General features: G+C 41.7%; 1 protein-coding gene and 1 pseudogene across 1 annotated transcript in view; one reads left to right on the forward strand and one right to left on the reverse strand.

The window, feature by feature from the left end:
* LOC127045671 (serine/arginine repetitive matrix protein 1-like) overlaps positions 1-15,942 on the forward strand; it is a 190,592-nt gene that overhangs the window by 27,163 nt on the left and 147,487 nt on the right. The window lies entirely within an intron of this gene.
* LOC127044712 (ethanolaminephosphotransferase 1-like) overlaps positions 1-15,942 on the reverse strand; it is a 52,714-nt pseudogene that overhangs the window by 13,083 nt on the left and 23,689 nt on the right.

Raw genomic sequence — 15,942 nt, forward strand, 5'->3', positions numbered from 1 at the left:
ATGTCCAAAGCTATTTTTGAGATCTAAGTTTTCCGTTATCAAAGAGGCAGCTGCAGTGGCAATTCTGACACCTCAAACTCTTGTTTAGGGCTTTTGAATTCAATCCTTATCCTAACACAACAAAGTGTTTGTTAGTAACTTATGTGACTATTTCTACAGCAGATGTTGCCATAGCATATGTACAGCTTATGGAAAATTAAAAACAAATATCTGTCATCTTAAAGGATGACTTAATAAAATCACTGACTCATTTTGTGCCGTGTATAAGCCTTTCACCTTTGTCTAATGATAATTACGTAACACTTGTTTGAAGAGCCTTAGGCCATACCCAGAAGGTCACCAATCTCCTCCAGATTGTGAGAACAAGTTCAGCAATGAGACCTGCCACGCTACACTGTTGCTGTCATTTTTAAGCCACTGTTGTACTTCAAACCAATGTCATTCTTTCAGATAAAATTTGGTTTCTAAACACTTTCCATCTGAAAAGGGAAACTTCCCCCATTTCGGCAGCAGGGTGAGGGGGAAGAGAAGGGAGACAGGGAATAGGGCTGGGCAATTCTTTGCATAAAGCAGAAGCTAAGGCTTTGTCTACACTATGCGCCTTTTAGTGGCAGCTGTGCGGCTACAGAAGTGCCACTAAAAGGTGCACAGTGTAGCTGCTCTTTGTCAGCAGGAGAGAGCTCTTCCACCGACAAAAAACTTCCACCCCCCCAACGAGCGGCTGTAGCTTTGTTGGCAAGAGAGCGCTCCTGCTGCCAAAGCGCTGTTCACACCGGCGCTTTTCATCAACAAAACTTTTGTCTTTCGGGGTGTGTGTGTGTGTGTGTGTGTGTGTGTGTGTTTTTTTTAATACCTCTGAAGGACAAAAATTTTGTTGTTCAGTTGCCAGTGTAGACAAAGCCTAAGAGTTAATTCTGACTGAACTGAGCCCTTAAATGCTTAGCAGTTTTGTAGCATTTCAACCTGCATCACTAATATTATAGAGACCAATTCTCAGTTGCTCAAATGACAGTGATCCTAAGGTTACATCTATACTGCAGAAAACAAAACAAAACACAGCAGCGGGTCTCAGAGCACAGGTCAACTGACTCAGGCTCGAGGGGCTTGTGCTACTGGGCTAAAAATAGCAGTGTAGATGTTCCCATTTGGGCTGGAGACTGGGCTCTGAAACCCAGCAAGGGAAGAGGTTCTCAGAGTGCAGGCTCCAGTCCACATGGGAATGTCTATGCTGCTATTTCCAGCCTGGTAGCATGAGTCCAAGTCAGTTGCCCCAGGCTCTGAGAATCACTGCCATAAGGTTGGTTGGTTGGTTTATTTGTTTGCAGTGTAGATGTGCCATAACTGGCCCATTTCATCACCACAATAGTTCCCCTTTCACTCTCTAGATTGATAACCCTATATTCAATGACTGCTGAAGAGTCAACTTTAAAAATGATTCATTTATACCTAGCACCTGGAAAAATTACTTAGCAAAGTTTGGCATCTCAGAGCCTAGAAAACCCCTCCCTACCCCATATTCCGCATTTTAGAGATGCCAGACTGTTGGGGAAAAATTTCACTATAGTTGATGTTTAATACGCCCTTGTTAAACTTTTAACATTCAGAGGCACTGGTAGCTGGAGAAGTGGCTGTTCATAGAACAGGACTGATTCTTACTGTTATGCGTTTCTGGAAAAAGGAACTTTTTCATTTTCATTTAATTTCTAATTCCACTGAGTGGTGGGGCAAACAAATTATTACATAAAGAGCTGCTTGCTGACTACACAATCAGTATTTTATTATTAAAAATGTAAAAGTTTGCACCACTTATGAACTGAAAAGAATCAATTGAAGAAAAATTTAGAATTTACAAACTTAACATGTCTGAAATATGCAAATTTAAGCAAACAAATACATATTCAAGCATACCACTACAGCATGAATTTGCATGTACAAGACTCTGATTTTACATGGAGACAGGATAGTTGTGCAAAGCATGCATGCTATCCGCATGCACAAAGACTCTAACATTTGCATGCATGTGTTTTGGATTCACAGTGAGTTTGCATCCATATTTACCACCTAAGGCATTGTCATGGTGAGGCTACATGCTAACCCACTGCAGAAATCTAGCATAAGATGGCTCCATATAGTACAGTATACATTGCTATCCCTTTTGAATCAGGTCATTAGCCAATGTTCATGATCTTCTGGGTTGTCTGAGTTAGGAGGAGAAGTTGATGATGGAGACTTGTATTTCTTTAAGGTAATCCTCTTTATTTACAAACAATGTACACAAAATCCTGTTTCCCTTAACACAGTAGGAATCAAACAGGCAGGAATTTCTTTGCTAACAGTTCCAAGCCTCTTTTCAGCTAGCACTCTGCCCCAAAAGCTCTCCCTCTTGCATTTCTCTGAACCATGTTACTAGTGTTTCTCTTGCTGGCTGCTTCTCTGGTGTGTCTCCTCATGCACAGCTCTACAAAACATTACCTTGCCCCCCCTGTATCTCCCTAAGCCCCCAGAGAAACTCTAAACACATATAGCTCGGCTTCTGTCCAGCTGAGCATGTAGCTGGTGTTTTGGGCAGTTGTTCCTATAGTTTCTCCAAAAAGGATCTTACCTGTTTCTTACATTTATCCTGAATGAATTGTGGCTAGCATGCACATCAGCTTCGATAGGGTTTCACCCAGCCTCCATCATAACAATACTTTCACATGTACTAAGCTGGTGAATATATTAGCTACCACATGCTAATATCACACCTTAAAATCCTAATTGAGCCCAAAGTCTAAGTAAACTGTACAGGTTTGAAAGTATATCCCTTAACATTACCTAATGACTATTCAGAATGATTGGCTGCTTTGCAGTAGGAAGTACAGGAAATCATTATGAAATGAGTTACCAATATGTATGGAAAATTTTTATTAGCAGTATATGCAAATAAAAAAGCACTCTCTCTCCTCCCTCAGTTACCATTTGAAATGTGTTTACTTTGACTATGCAAGAGATCTGAGTTCTCACTCTTGAAGCGGACAAAAGCTGGGGGCATTCTAGAGGCAGTGGCAGAGAGAACACATTGCCTCATTCTAAAGCAATCCCTCTAGCTGATCAGCACAAGGCCCTGAGAGTTTAGATTTTTTTTTTTAACTCCCTTTGACGCTTGGGGCAGCGAAAAAGCTGGAGCCGGCCCTGCTCCTGAGAGATGGAAGACCCCATATCTCCCTCCTCTGGCAGAGAGGGGGAAATTGAACCTGGGTCTCCAACAACCGAGGTGAGTGCTGTAGCCCCTGGGCTAAAAGTTATAAGATAGGCACCTCCTCTTCCAGCCAGATTTAGAATGGGCCTTGATCCAAAAGGCAGCCTCTGAGGACTCCTTCCAGATCAGACCCCACAACACAACTTAAGTGGCTGAATGGCTATCCTCCCGTGGTTCTCAAATTGCTTCAGGACTTAGGTGGGAGATAGGTGTCCAGATGCCTAAAGGGAATCAGCAGTGCACATGCTTAGAGACAGAAACTGAGCCCTCGTCCAGACTAACCCGCGGCATCGGCGGGTTAAAATCGATTGCTCGGGGATCGATATATCGCGTCTAGTCTGGACGCGGTGTATCGATCTCCGAGCGCGCTTACATCGATTCCGGAACTCCATCAATCCGAACGGAGTTCCGGAATCGACGCGGAGAGCCGCGGACATCGATGCCGCGCCGTCCAGACTGGTGAGTACCTCGATTTTAGAAATTCGACTTCAGCTACGTTATTCTCGTAGCTGAAGTTGCGTATCTAAAATCGATTTTAATTCCTAGTCTGGACGTGGCCTTAGATTCTGAGGAAACTTTTTACTCTAAAAAACTTAGGTATTGAATGGGTTTAGGTGCCCACAGTGTTCAGTGGGAGTTTTGTGGATTGCAGTAGAGTCAAAGGGGAACTTAGGCACCTATGTCTGGGATTAGGTGCCTAAATCAATTTGTGGATCCCATCCTTACTGACCAATCCCAAAGGTTTGAAACATGCAACAATGCTTGGATTATAGAACAGCCTTTCTATTGTGCACTTAGAACTGCTCCGATGAAATACAATGAACCCACTGTAAGGTCTAATGGATCTCAAGCACAAGAACAATTTTATAACCTCTGATTTTGATTAATATTGTGGGGTGTGGGGAAAGGAAAGCATTTCTTTCTGTCCAGTCAAAAGTAATTTTTTTGCTTGCAAGTGAGCAAAAAATGTATGGTAGCTTTTTGGATTAATTTAAGGTACCAAATTCACTTGGGAAATAATTGTGTGAAAAGATGTTTTTCTAAAAATGTTCATATCAATATCTGCCCTATAGTACTATGCATTGTTTATTTGGGGTGTCTGGATCAGTTATGACACACCCTGTCCCAGTGTGATCCTATGGGAGATCCTACTGAGCCAGAGAGTGTTGAGAGACAATTGTGGTTAATCCTCACATGGCTTTCAGGGCCTTGCGGGTTGAGGTAATTAGGTCCAGCTGAGTCTACTTAGCATCTGAACTTCTAAAAGGGACTGGGCTTCTCTCATACTACGATAGAAAAGGCATTTGCTGTCTAGATATCGGGACAGGGAGATCTGTAGACAGAGGAGTTGTCCTGTTTATTTTGTTTGGCGTGTAGCTGAGAGTTTGTTTTGGGGTTTAAAGTTTTCAGCTTCATGATAAAAATGTGGCCAGGACTCATGAAAGTCTTGTGGGTGTGTTCACGTGGCAGAAAAAATACTATAAAATACTCTGGAGTGGTTTCTTTGCTTAACCTGGGACTCCAGTGAGATTTCTATCCAGTGTATCTGACCCTGGATTTCCTAGATGCACTCACAGCATGCAAGGTGATTCACATGAAAGTAAGGAAGACTGTGTCCTAGCCCTGCAGATCTAACACTCTGTTTTACTGTTGTTTTTGTAAATCTTAGGCACACTCAATCCTGGTAATGAGAGTACATGAGCCTCACTCAGTAAAACTACAACATCTGTTGAGAATGTGTTGAGTGAAATTCACCATTAGGTTCTGACTGAGGGACTCCAATTGTTGAAAATCCATTAGAGACGTTTGCAAACCCTACTCTTGCTCTTCTAAGTTGCTTGTCCAAAAACTTGACAGCCCGGCAGCTGTGCTTCTGTACTGGGGGAGGAGGGAAGGAGGGAGAGAATGAAACTGCATTCAGATACTTTGCCAAGTATTGATCAAGCAGTTACAGGCTCATTGTTAAAGTGCCAACAGTGATTAATAAAAGCCACCAAATGGTTATGTGATGCCCCATTATGATTTAATTGGGGGCCTTGAAAACAAACTCATAAGTGTCAGTGTCCTGTTGTATTACTCTTTTTTTCCCCTATTTATAAGTGCTCATGAAAGGCACTGAATTGCAAGAGAGTGGATTCTCTGATATAAAATATGAAACCAGTTCTATAAAATGTACCTGCAGTTCAGGCTTCCCCACACTATCAACTAATCTGGGGAAACAACCTCCGAGTGAGAAGGTAGGTTAGTCTCTCTGTCTGTTCATCCCTTAGCATGTCTGAGACTGTCACTATTTTTAGGAACCCTGGCACAGAGCAAAATGGATATGGTGCTATGGATCTCAGACTACCATTACAAACTGAACTGAACCTACTCATTGCACATAAGCTGATGAACAGCTATCAAACAGTAACCACTTCTGGTCTCTATTACTGAACGCAGATTCAAACTTGTGACACTGATTAAATGCTTTCTAGCCCAGCGTCAATTCCAAGGACTCTCTCATCTGCTCTCTCTTGCTTTGCGAATGTAATGGAAGAGTCCCTAAAAACAAAATTGAAGACCTATTTCAATAAAGTTACATGGGGCTGTGAAAATAGTAATAACTGAGCCAATTAATATAGCTCGTGTGGGGGTTTTCTCACAGTTAAAAACAGTCATATATATATGCCAGCCATGAAACCTGTCCAACTAAGGGCGTTGTAACCACTGTGTGACGGATGATATTTTAAAAGCCTCTCTGGGTTCTTAGATATGTGTAAACTACTCAAGACAATGATGGAAAGAACATTCAGTTCTCTTGCTTCAAGAATCCATTCACATCACAGTTGCCTGACTAGCACGCAATATATAAACAGAGCCTAGCAACTCTTAAGTGATATTATTGAGCTTTGCTTTGAGGTGGTTTTGGGTTGAGTGCAAGTGAGGAGAGGCTTCTTGCTTCTGGGGATTTTAAAGCTTTAACAAGCCTCCCTTCCACAAATCTTCTTAATATGTTGAACAGTGTGAACTAAAGCTTCATCCATGGCTTGTCAAGCCCAAGGAAGGTCATTACTTTTCTCCTTAAACTGTTGTCACATGCCTTAAAGACAAGAACAAGGGAAGATAGGTGCTTGGTAAAGGAAGATTGCACTCAATGGACTAGTTCAGGATCACATATCGCATCATCACATAGCGAACTTCTGGACAAGCGGGCATTGATCTTCTCGGAGTGCCTATGATGCTCGAACTTGTGCACAAATCATTCAATATCTCCCTATTTTCCCAGTTCCAGCCACCAGATGGCATTTTAAGTGCATTCCCACATAAAATGTGTTGACAAATTCATGGGATATTACTGTGGCATGTTCTATTTCACACTTTTTTCTCCAAAGAGCACAAAATAGGCATATTGTGGACCTGAAATACAAAGGATTATACAATTCTGGCTGCCGTCATAAGCTTTTACATTGAAGATAAAGCAAGAGAGGAAACAAAAACACATCCTATACATATTCCTTCTAAAAATCATGCCTATATATAGGGTCCCTCAAATAGCTCTACTTCCTTATAATCTGTGAATTCCTGGAAGGTACAATTGAAGCTGAAGGTAGTAGCTTTTAATGGTTTGTAAGGGAGGGTGGGAAAGGGAGAGTGTGTGAATTTAATAGGTACAATTAAATTATCTCCTCAAACACATTTGTGCAGCTTCTAGGGAAGACAATGGGTGATAAAAACACATACCCAAGAGCTTAATTTGGCTCAAAGAGTGCAAATGTTTCCTAAGAATTATTTCCATACTGCATGTGTTAAATAGTGTATTAGACCAACTTCTCCTTTTCCTGTCTTTTCTCTTGATAATTAAATTCATTACAAATATAATCTAATACATCAAGATATTCAAAATTTGCATGTTAATTTCTTATCTTCCAGGATTTAGCTGGAATGTTATTTCAGACACATTCCTGATTTCATGTTAAAAGATCAAACTACTCCTGTTCTCTTTCCAACTATAATGCTGTCTGTTTCCTGTCTTAGGAAGTTTTTAGTGCTTATATCAGAATCTAGAAAGAAAAGTGATTCCATCAGATAGGAAGTAATGCTAAACATCAGCTAGTAGGAGGAAATGCAACTCTTTAGCATTTCGGTACTACAAATACTTTAAAAACTGAATAGCCTGCTAGTCAGGTTTACAGTTTTGTCTCCTAACATTATTTAAACAGTAAAAGCCTTCATTCTTTCCACCACATCACTTTGTACCAATAGTATCTAAGGCCCAAATTCTCAAAGCTAGTTAGGATTTGAATGTTGGTTGAAATCAATAGAAGTTAGGAGATTAAATACCTTTGAGGATCTTGTCCTAAGAACCTATTGTATTATGGATTAAAAGGGTCAAACTCATACTAATAAACACACATATTCCATGTGTCTCTCCTCCCCCACCACTCAAATAATGACAGCAATCTTACTTGTGTGACATTAACTACACTTGAATCTTTGGAAATCTGTCAACCAAGCAGCAAAAAGAATTAGACCCCCTGATTAACTCAGGTTCTTCTGTTTGTCAGTTGTGAGTCAGTGAGCATCAGAATGTATGAACGTGAGGAGGAAATATTTCCAATATTTTCCATTTCTCTGTGGGAGATTCTCTAAATCACTACATTATTGACCTTATTAAATCAGTCTAAACACATCTCTTTCAGTGGCAGATAACAAATATTGTAAGAAGAGAAAAATAATTAGAAAGAAAAAGAAGCAAATAGGCTATGAAAAACCATTTAGATTTTCACAGCTCTGGAGACTTACCTATCAGCAAGATTACTAATATAGCTGTAATGTAATAACCAAATAGGAAAGGCTTGTGCCAAACTTCTACCCCAACAGCAGCAGTCACCAGATATCTTGCTATTAATGTCTATAGGAAAAGGATAAAGCCGTTTTAATCTTCCACTTATAAAGGCAAATTTAAATGCATAAAATTTCACTCAATCTAGTCTAGCATAAACTCCAGGGTACAAATATGCTGGTTTCCACCTCTTCCCTCCCTACACAATAGGGACTAATCCTTCAACCCAACACAATACTTGGAGGTAGAGGAACAAAGTTCCAACACAGCCAACAAAATGACTTTAAGAATAAGCTGTACAAGATGCAATCCTGGTAATGTGTGCATCCGCCTCTTCTCAGTGTGCTACTAGTCCAGAAACTGCAACTCCCCAATCTCTTCATAAAGCCGGGTCTCACAGATGTCAATGGACCTGCTTATATCTAGATTCAGATTTTCAAATCTGGTTATATAATTATTTTCTGTCTGTTTAATCCAGGGGTGGACAAACTTTTTTGGCCTGAGGACCACAGCTGGATATGGAAATTGTACGGTGGGCCATGAATGCTCACAAAATAGGGGGTTGGGGTGTGGGAGGGGGTGAGGGCTCCAGCTGGGGGGTGCGGGCTCTGAGGTGGGACCAGAAATGAGGAGTTCAGGGTGCAAGAGGGGGCTCCAGATTAGGGCAGGGGGTTGGGATGCGGGAGAGGGGTGATGGCTCCCACTGGAAGTGCGGGCTTGGGGGTGGGGCAAGAGATGAGAGGTTTGGGGTGCACGAGGGGGCTGCAGGCTGGAGGTGGAGAAGAGGGATTTGGAGTATGGGAGGGGGCTCTGGGTTGAAGCAGGGAGTTGGTGTGTGAGGGGGGTACAGGCTCTGGGCTGGGGTTGTGGGTTCCAGGGTGGGGCCAGAAATGAGGGATTGGGGGGGGGTTCCTGGCTGGAGAAGGGGATTGGAGTGTGGGGGAGGATGCTCCAGGCTGGGACTGAGGAGTTTGGTGGGTGGGAGGGGGATCAGGGATGGAGGAGGGGGTTGGGGCAGGGGAGGAGGTCATGGGTGCAGACTCCGGGCAGCACTTATCTCAAGCAGCTCCCGGAAGCAGCAGCATGTGGAGGCATGGCGCCGGCCAGGCGGCTCTATGTGCTGCCTCATCCGCAGTGCCACCCCTGTAGCTCCCATTGGCCACAGTTCTCGGCCAATGGGAGCAGCGGAGCCAGTGTTTGAGGAGGGGGCAGCGTGTGGAGCCCTGGGGCTGCCTCTACGCATATAAGCGGGAGGGTGGACATGGTACTGCTTCCAGGAGCTGTGCAGAGTGGGGCAAGCCCTCAACCCCGCTCCCCAGCAGAAGCTCCAGGGCCGGATTAAAAGGTCTGACAGGCCGGATGCAGTCCGCGGGCCATAGTTTGCCCACCCCTGGTTTAACCCAACCCATTTTTCCCCCTAAACAAAATAAAGTAAAGTACTTTGAGGGGAAATAATAGCTGACATTAATTTCTTATTAAAGCAGAATGGAAAAAATGGAAAAATAGGGCATCTTTTTTGTACAGATTCTTAGTATGGCTAAGAGATGCTACCATTATTTATTATAGGTGGGGCTCTACCACCAAATTCATGGTCCATTTTAGTCAATGTCACAGTCATAGGATTTTAAAAATAGCTGAAATAATGAAATTTACTATTTAAATCTGAAATTTCAGTGCTGTAATTGTAGGGGTCCTGACCCAAAAAGAAATTGTGGTGGGGGGGGTTGCAGTACTGCTACCCTTACTTCTGTGCTGCTGCTGGCGGCGGCACCACCTTCAGAGCTGGAGAGCAGCAGCTGCTGGTTGGGATCCCAGCTCTGGAGGCAGAGCTGCTGCCAGCAGCAGCGCAGAAGTAAGGGCGGCATGGTATGGGGGCGGCCCTTACCTCTGTGATGCTGTCTGTAGAGCTGGGCCCACAGTCAGCAGCCACCACTTTCTGGCTGCCCAACTCTGAAGGCAGCAGCACAGAAGAAAGGATGGCCTGGTATGGTATCGCCACCCTTACTTCGCTGCTGCTGGCGAGTCACTGCCTGCAGAGCTGAGCGCCTGGCCACCAGCCCCCGTTCTCCAGCCACCCAGCTCTGATGGCAGTGCAGAAATATGGGAGGCAATATCGCAACCCCTCTAAAATAACCTTGCCACCACCCCCTGCAATTCACTTTTGGGTCAGGGCCCCAATTTGAGAAACGCTGGTCTTCCCTGTAAAATCTGTATAGTCTAGGGCAAAAGCACATAAAAGACAGATTTCTCAGGGTGAGACCAGATTTCACAGTCCATGATGCATTTTTTATGGCCGTGAATTTTGTGGGGCCCTAATTATAAGACAGACGAGGAAGCAAGCAGGCAACTTTAACAATAAAAGGAGTAACCACTTAATTCATTAGGCACTGCACTGAAAACTTTACCCTATGTGGGTTAAGTTACTTTAGTTATAACAGTGATGTATGTGTAATTTGGATATTCTAATTAAAGATAATTAATTAATCTCCCTTTCCCACCCCCACTTACAAACATTCTTGTTGCCTTAGCTCTATTTTATTGCACATTGTAGTCATTGTATCATCATAATCTTCACATCACCACCTATTAGCATTTGAAGGCCCAAAGCTGACTAGTGTTTCCTGTCATTTTAAGGGCATACGATGGACATAATGTAGAATAATAAAAGAGCCTCCAGTCAGGATACTGTAGGCAGGACTGGTAGTGCCGCCTATTATTAAGGTTGCCTTCTCATTACAACACTGTGTTCTCAGTTGCCTACCTTTAACAGTTCAGGCTGAAATTTTACATGCTGGGTGTCTGCCTCAGGCTGAATTATTCTAGAAAATTTCAACTAAAACGATGTAGTTGTGTCTAAGAATGAGGCTAGGGGAAAATACATTAATGTGCTCATGTATAATTTTGGTGATGTTTTCTTTAAAAAGCTCTAGCACCTCCATGCTTTGCAGCAGGGACTTGAACTTTTACAGTGGGGTAGCATTTGTGCCAGGGATGTGCCTTTTACCTTTTTGCTGTAAATCTGCCCAAATTTGGCAGGCTGCCACATTGAAGGCTATTGAGGAGTCAGGGAGGGAGGCAGGCCGGAAACCAGGAAGGTTTCTGTTGGAAACCTGCCAGGCATCTGTCAGAAATTTGTTGAAATCGAGATGTTCCCCCAGAATGTTTCAATTTTGAAGCATCAGCATTTTCCAACAGAAAACTGTTCCATCAGAAAAATTTCTTACCAACTCTATTGCCCATGCACCATTCCCAGAAAGCAACCGAGGATGCTCTAGCACGGACTACGGGGCAAAGCTGGACTTTCCTTGAAACAGATACTTCCAACTGCTCTGTACCGGGATAGGGCCAGGCACAGGAATTGAAAGCAGGGAGCCTGTCTCTCCTGCGCTCTCAATGACCCCTCCGTTGGCATGCAGGCATGGAGGAGGAAATTGTTGGAGCTGAATGCAAAGACAACAACAATACATAACACAGACAAAAATCAGAAAATATGTCGTGTTTAAGATGTCCATACCCTCAAGTATGTACCACTGATTCCAATTTTGAAGATTTGAAAACTTAGGATATGAAAGGTTATTTGCTTCTGGGCCCTGTGGTATAATAGAGTAGGCACCAGGCTTGGAGTCAGGATATGTCAGGTCTAATCCTAGTCTAAATACTGACTTGCTATATAATCATGGTTATGGCAATTACAGTAATTTAATCTCTGTTTTTCCAGCTATAAAATAGGGGTAATGATACTTAATATTTGTAAAATTCTATATAAGATCAACCTCTTATTAATGCTGGTAAGTGGCAAAAGTGAAATAAAAACTCCTGGTTTGTAATTAATCACTATGTGATTTTTGAGAGGCACTGCCTCTTCCAGGTTTCTGAAGCTTCACAAAAGGGAATTTTGTGACTGAAGTTTTTTGAATGCTGATATATGCAATGTTTTGGCCTCATTTCTCCATGTATATATTTCACATACAAGCACATATGTAAGACTGGGTCTGCTACACCCAAAAAAACTGGCAAAAAGTTTCTCATAATTTTCCCCTAGTTCTGCTTAAATTTAGAGTTATGTGAAACTCCTGACCATTCCTTTAAAGTCTCTACAATGCACCAAAAATCACAGCATTCATTTTATTGCAAAAAGTTAAGTCAAAATTAAAGTTTTATACTTTCAGTTTCACTGGGATAATAGAATAGCATTAAATAAATTTGTATTATAAAAATTTCAATTAATTTTATGCTTACGCTTGATACATGACCTCTAGAAGGAAGATTCGTTTTCTGCTCCCAAAACATTACATAAATGTCACTCTGGAAAATAAGGTAAACAGCCCAGCAATCTTCTGGGTCTGGTTTGAATAGGTTCCAACCTTAGTCTGATGTGAATTTTTTCAGACTTTTTTTTTTAATTTTAACATGATGACATTATGTGGAATAAATTGACACATATAGAAACAGGTAGAGAATTGGTGACAGGCAGTTAAGTAATATGTAAAAAAAATTATTCTCAAAGAGGCTTGCTATGCATTTAGATTTGAGCAGATATTCAGTAATAGGAAAAACAAACAAAAAAGGTGTTTCACAGAAAACCACTTAATTATAATTCTACTGATGGGCTTCTTGATTATTTAATCTAACACAGAGTAAGAGCTAGTGCAGCAGAATTCCACTGATTCTAATGGGCCTTCCACACCTATGTCCCGATCCTGTAAAGACTTATACCTGTGCTTAACTTTATGCATTGGGAGTCACCCTGTTAACTTTGACAGATCTACTCATGGCATGTAAAGTTAAATATGTGCCTAAGGCCAGTCTAGATGGAGAGTTGGTGCACAAAAAACTGGAGTGTAAATTTCTCATTGGGAGTTTTTGTTTCATGTTTGTCTTTCTTCCGGAGGACAGAAGTGACTCTGTATAAAGTAAAAGCTGGTCTCCATACTGTAAGGAAAGGTTAATGAAGTAGAGAGACCATGTATCGACCTTGCACTGTACCAGAGAAAATGAAAGACTTTTTGGATAGAAATCAGGATTTGTTACTTCAGGCACAGCCTGCTGAAGACTCAGAGAGGGCATTGCAGGAGGGACTGGAGGAAGAAAGTTGGCAGTATGTGTCCTCTGGAAGAATAAGGAGGAGAATCAATATACCCCCAACACAGATAGAAGTAAGCAACTGCTTTCAGGCTCTCTGCACAGGGTACTACTGCTGAGAATGCCTTGGAAGCATCATCTGAGGGAAGGGATCAGGAGACCATGTCGACCAGAAGGCATGGAACGCATTGTCCTAGAGATAGGGGTTCCACAACCCCCACTCCCAAGAGGACGAGAAGGATAGTGGTGGTCGGGACTCCCTCCTAATGGGGAGAGTCATCCATCTGCTGTCCAGACTGGGAATTCTGAGAAGGGTGCTGCTTGCCTGGAGCTAGAATTCAGGATGTGACTGAGACTCATAAAGCCCTCAGACTACTACCCCTTCCTATTTATCCATCTGGACACCAACGATACTGGACTTCTGGACTTCAGCAAGACTTTTGACACCATCCCACATGCATTCTGGTAACTAAGCTGGAGAAATGTGGGCTTTGTGGAACTACCATTTTGTGGATACATAATTGGTTAAACAACCACAAACAAAGAGTGACCATTAATGAAATGATGTCAGATTGGTGGGAAGTCTCAAGTGGGGTTCCACAAAGATTTGTTATGGGTTCAGTGTTTAACATCTTTATTAATGGCTTGAATGTAGGAATAGAGAGCATACTGATCAAATTTGCAGATGATACAAAGCTAGGCGGGGTTGTCAACACTTTGGAGGACAGAGCTAAAATTCACACGGATTTTGATAAATAGGAGAACTAGGCTATAAACAAGAAAATGAAATTCAACAAAGACAAATATAAGATGTTATACTTAAGGAAGAAAAACCAAATGTGCAAATACAGAATGGGCAATAACTGACTTGGAAGCAGCACTGCTGAAAAGGATCTGGGAGTTGTGGTGAATCACAACCTCAACATGAGTAAGCAATGTGATGCTGCCACTGCAAAAAAAGCAAATGCAATTGTAGGTTGCCTTAACAGCGGCACAGCATGCAAGTCATGGCTGTGATAGTACCGCTCTATTCAGCACTGGTTAGGCCTCAGCTGGAGCACTGTGTCTAATTTTGGTTACCAATGTATAGAAAGGATGTGAAGAAACTGGAAAAGATCCAGAGGGAAAGATGATCAAAGGGATGGAATGCAAGCTATACAGGCAAAGGCTGAAGGAACTGGATATGTTTAGTTTGGAAAAGAGGAGATTAAGGGGAGACATGATAGAAGTTTTCAAATACTTGAAAGGCTGCCATAAAAAAGATGGAGAAAAGTTGTTCTCTCTTGTGATAGAGGGCAGGACAAGAGTCAATGGGTTCAAACTATAGCATAGCAGATTTAGATTAAATCTCAGGAAAAACTTCCTAACTGTAAGAACAGTAGGACCATAGAACAGACTGCCCAGGGAGGTTGTGGAAGCTTCTTCACTAGAAGTTTTCAAAAAGAGGCTGGACAGCCATCTGTCTCGGATGGCTTAGATAACAAATCCTGCATCTGGCAGAAGGTTAGACTACTGGATGACGCCAGTGGTCCCTTCAAACGCTATGATTCTATGAAAGCGCACTCAGGGACTGTTAGTGCACAGTCATGGAGTCCACACAGTCAGTTAGTGTGCATCAGCCTGGGGCGCTGTAAATTTACACCCCAGCTTGCCGTGCATGAGCTGTCCATCTAGACAAACCCGTTTGCAGAATAGAGGCTGTACAGAACCTTACTGTGGTGTGTCTCTCACTGTAGTAAATCAACCCTTAACATTAATTCTATTTTAATATTTAGTAGAGGCAAGAAAAATATTTGGAGAAAATGACTTTCCAACAAAACCTGACTGTTAACAGGTTCTCTTTTGAAGCAATTCTACAAAATTTCAAAGTTTTCTATGCAATTGCACATAAAAATATTCTTGATGTTCATGTGAATTTGAACATGTCATATTCACTTAAATTAATTTCAAGCATGTTAGTTGATTGTGATCACTGGTTCAGCAGAGCCTGGTCAACAAACAGATGGTTTGTTTGTTTTTGGTTTTTAACTGGTATAACTATTTGGGTTAGAAGTGTAATTTTCTTTTTAGCTGAAATAACTATCAGAGTTCAACTCTTAACGTTGAAATAATAATGCCACTTCATCTTTTCAGTGAATACACACTCTCTGGGCTTTTCTGGTGGTCCACTGCTCAGACTGAGAGGCTCCTTCTCACAACTGCTGTTTATTTTTTCCTTTTATTTTTAGCTTTGTTTCCTCTTTTCAACTGGCAATAGTGAGTGAGAAGAAGGGACACAGCCTATACACTTAAATCACTCTAATTATTACCAACATTTGTAATTTATCTGTTAGGATTTAACTTACCACTTTATTAAAGAAAAATTTCCCATAGTGCTTCTCTGGGACTGCACGCAGTAGCAGTGCTACACCTGTCAATAAGAAGCAATACATTCTTTGATACTACTTCACACTAGCTGCTGGAGCTGGCTTAGAGCCACAGCAGGGTCATGGTTAGAACTAGTCCAAATTTTTTCATAATCTTTTTCAATTATAATTTTTTGACCAGAATGAAACTTATTTTGATCAAAATTTCCCATTTTTGATCAAAATTTCCCATTTTGTCACCCAAAAATCAGAAAACAACAAGATTTTCTATATAAATGGATGGGGCAGTTTCTTTTAACTTTTCAGCAACATTTTTTCAATTTTTGTTTAAATATTTTTTAAAAACTTTTTTTCTTTTAATCTAACATCTCCAGTGTTTTTTCCACAAGAATTACAAATACATGGAAATGTTTAAATCTATAGAAATTTCCTGT

Source organism: Gopherus flavomarginatus, chromosome 2 (genome assembly GCF_025201925.1).
Source record: "Gopherus flavomarginatus isolate rGopFla2 chromosome 2, rGopFla2.mat.asm, whole genome shotgun sequence".
In the NCBI taxonomy this organism is placed as follows: domain Eukaryota; kingdom Metazoa; phylum Chordata; order Testudines; family Testudinidae; genus Gopherus; species Gopherus flavomarginatus.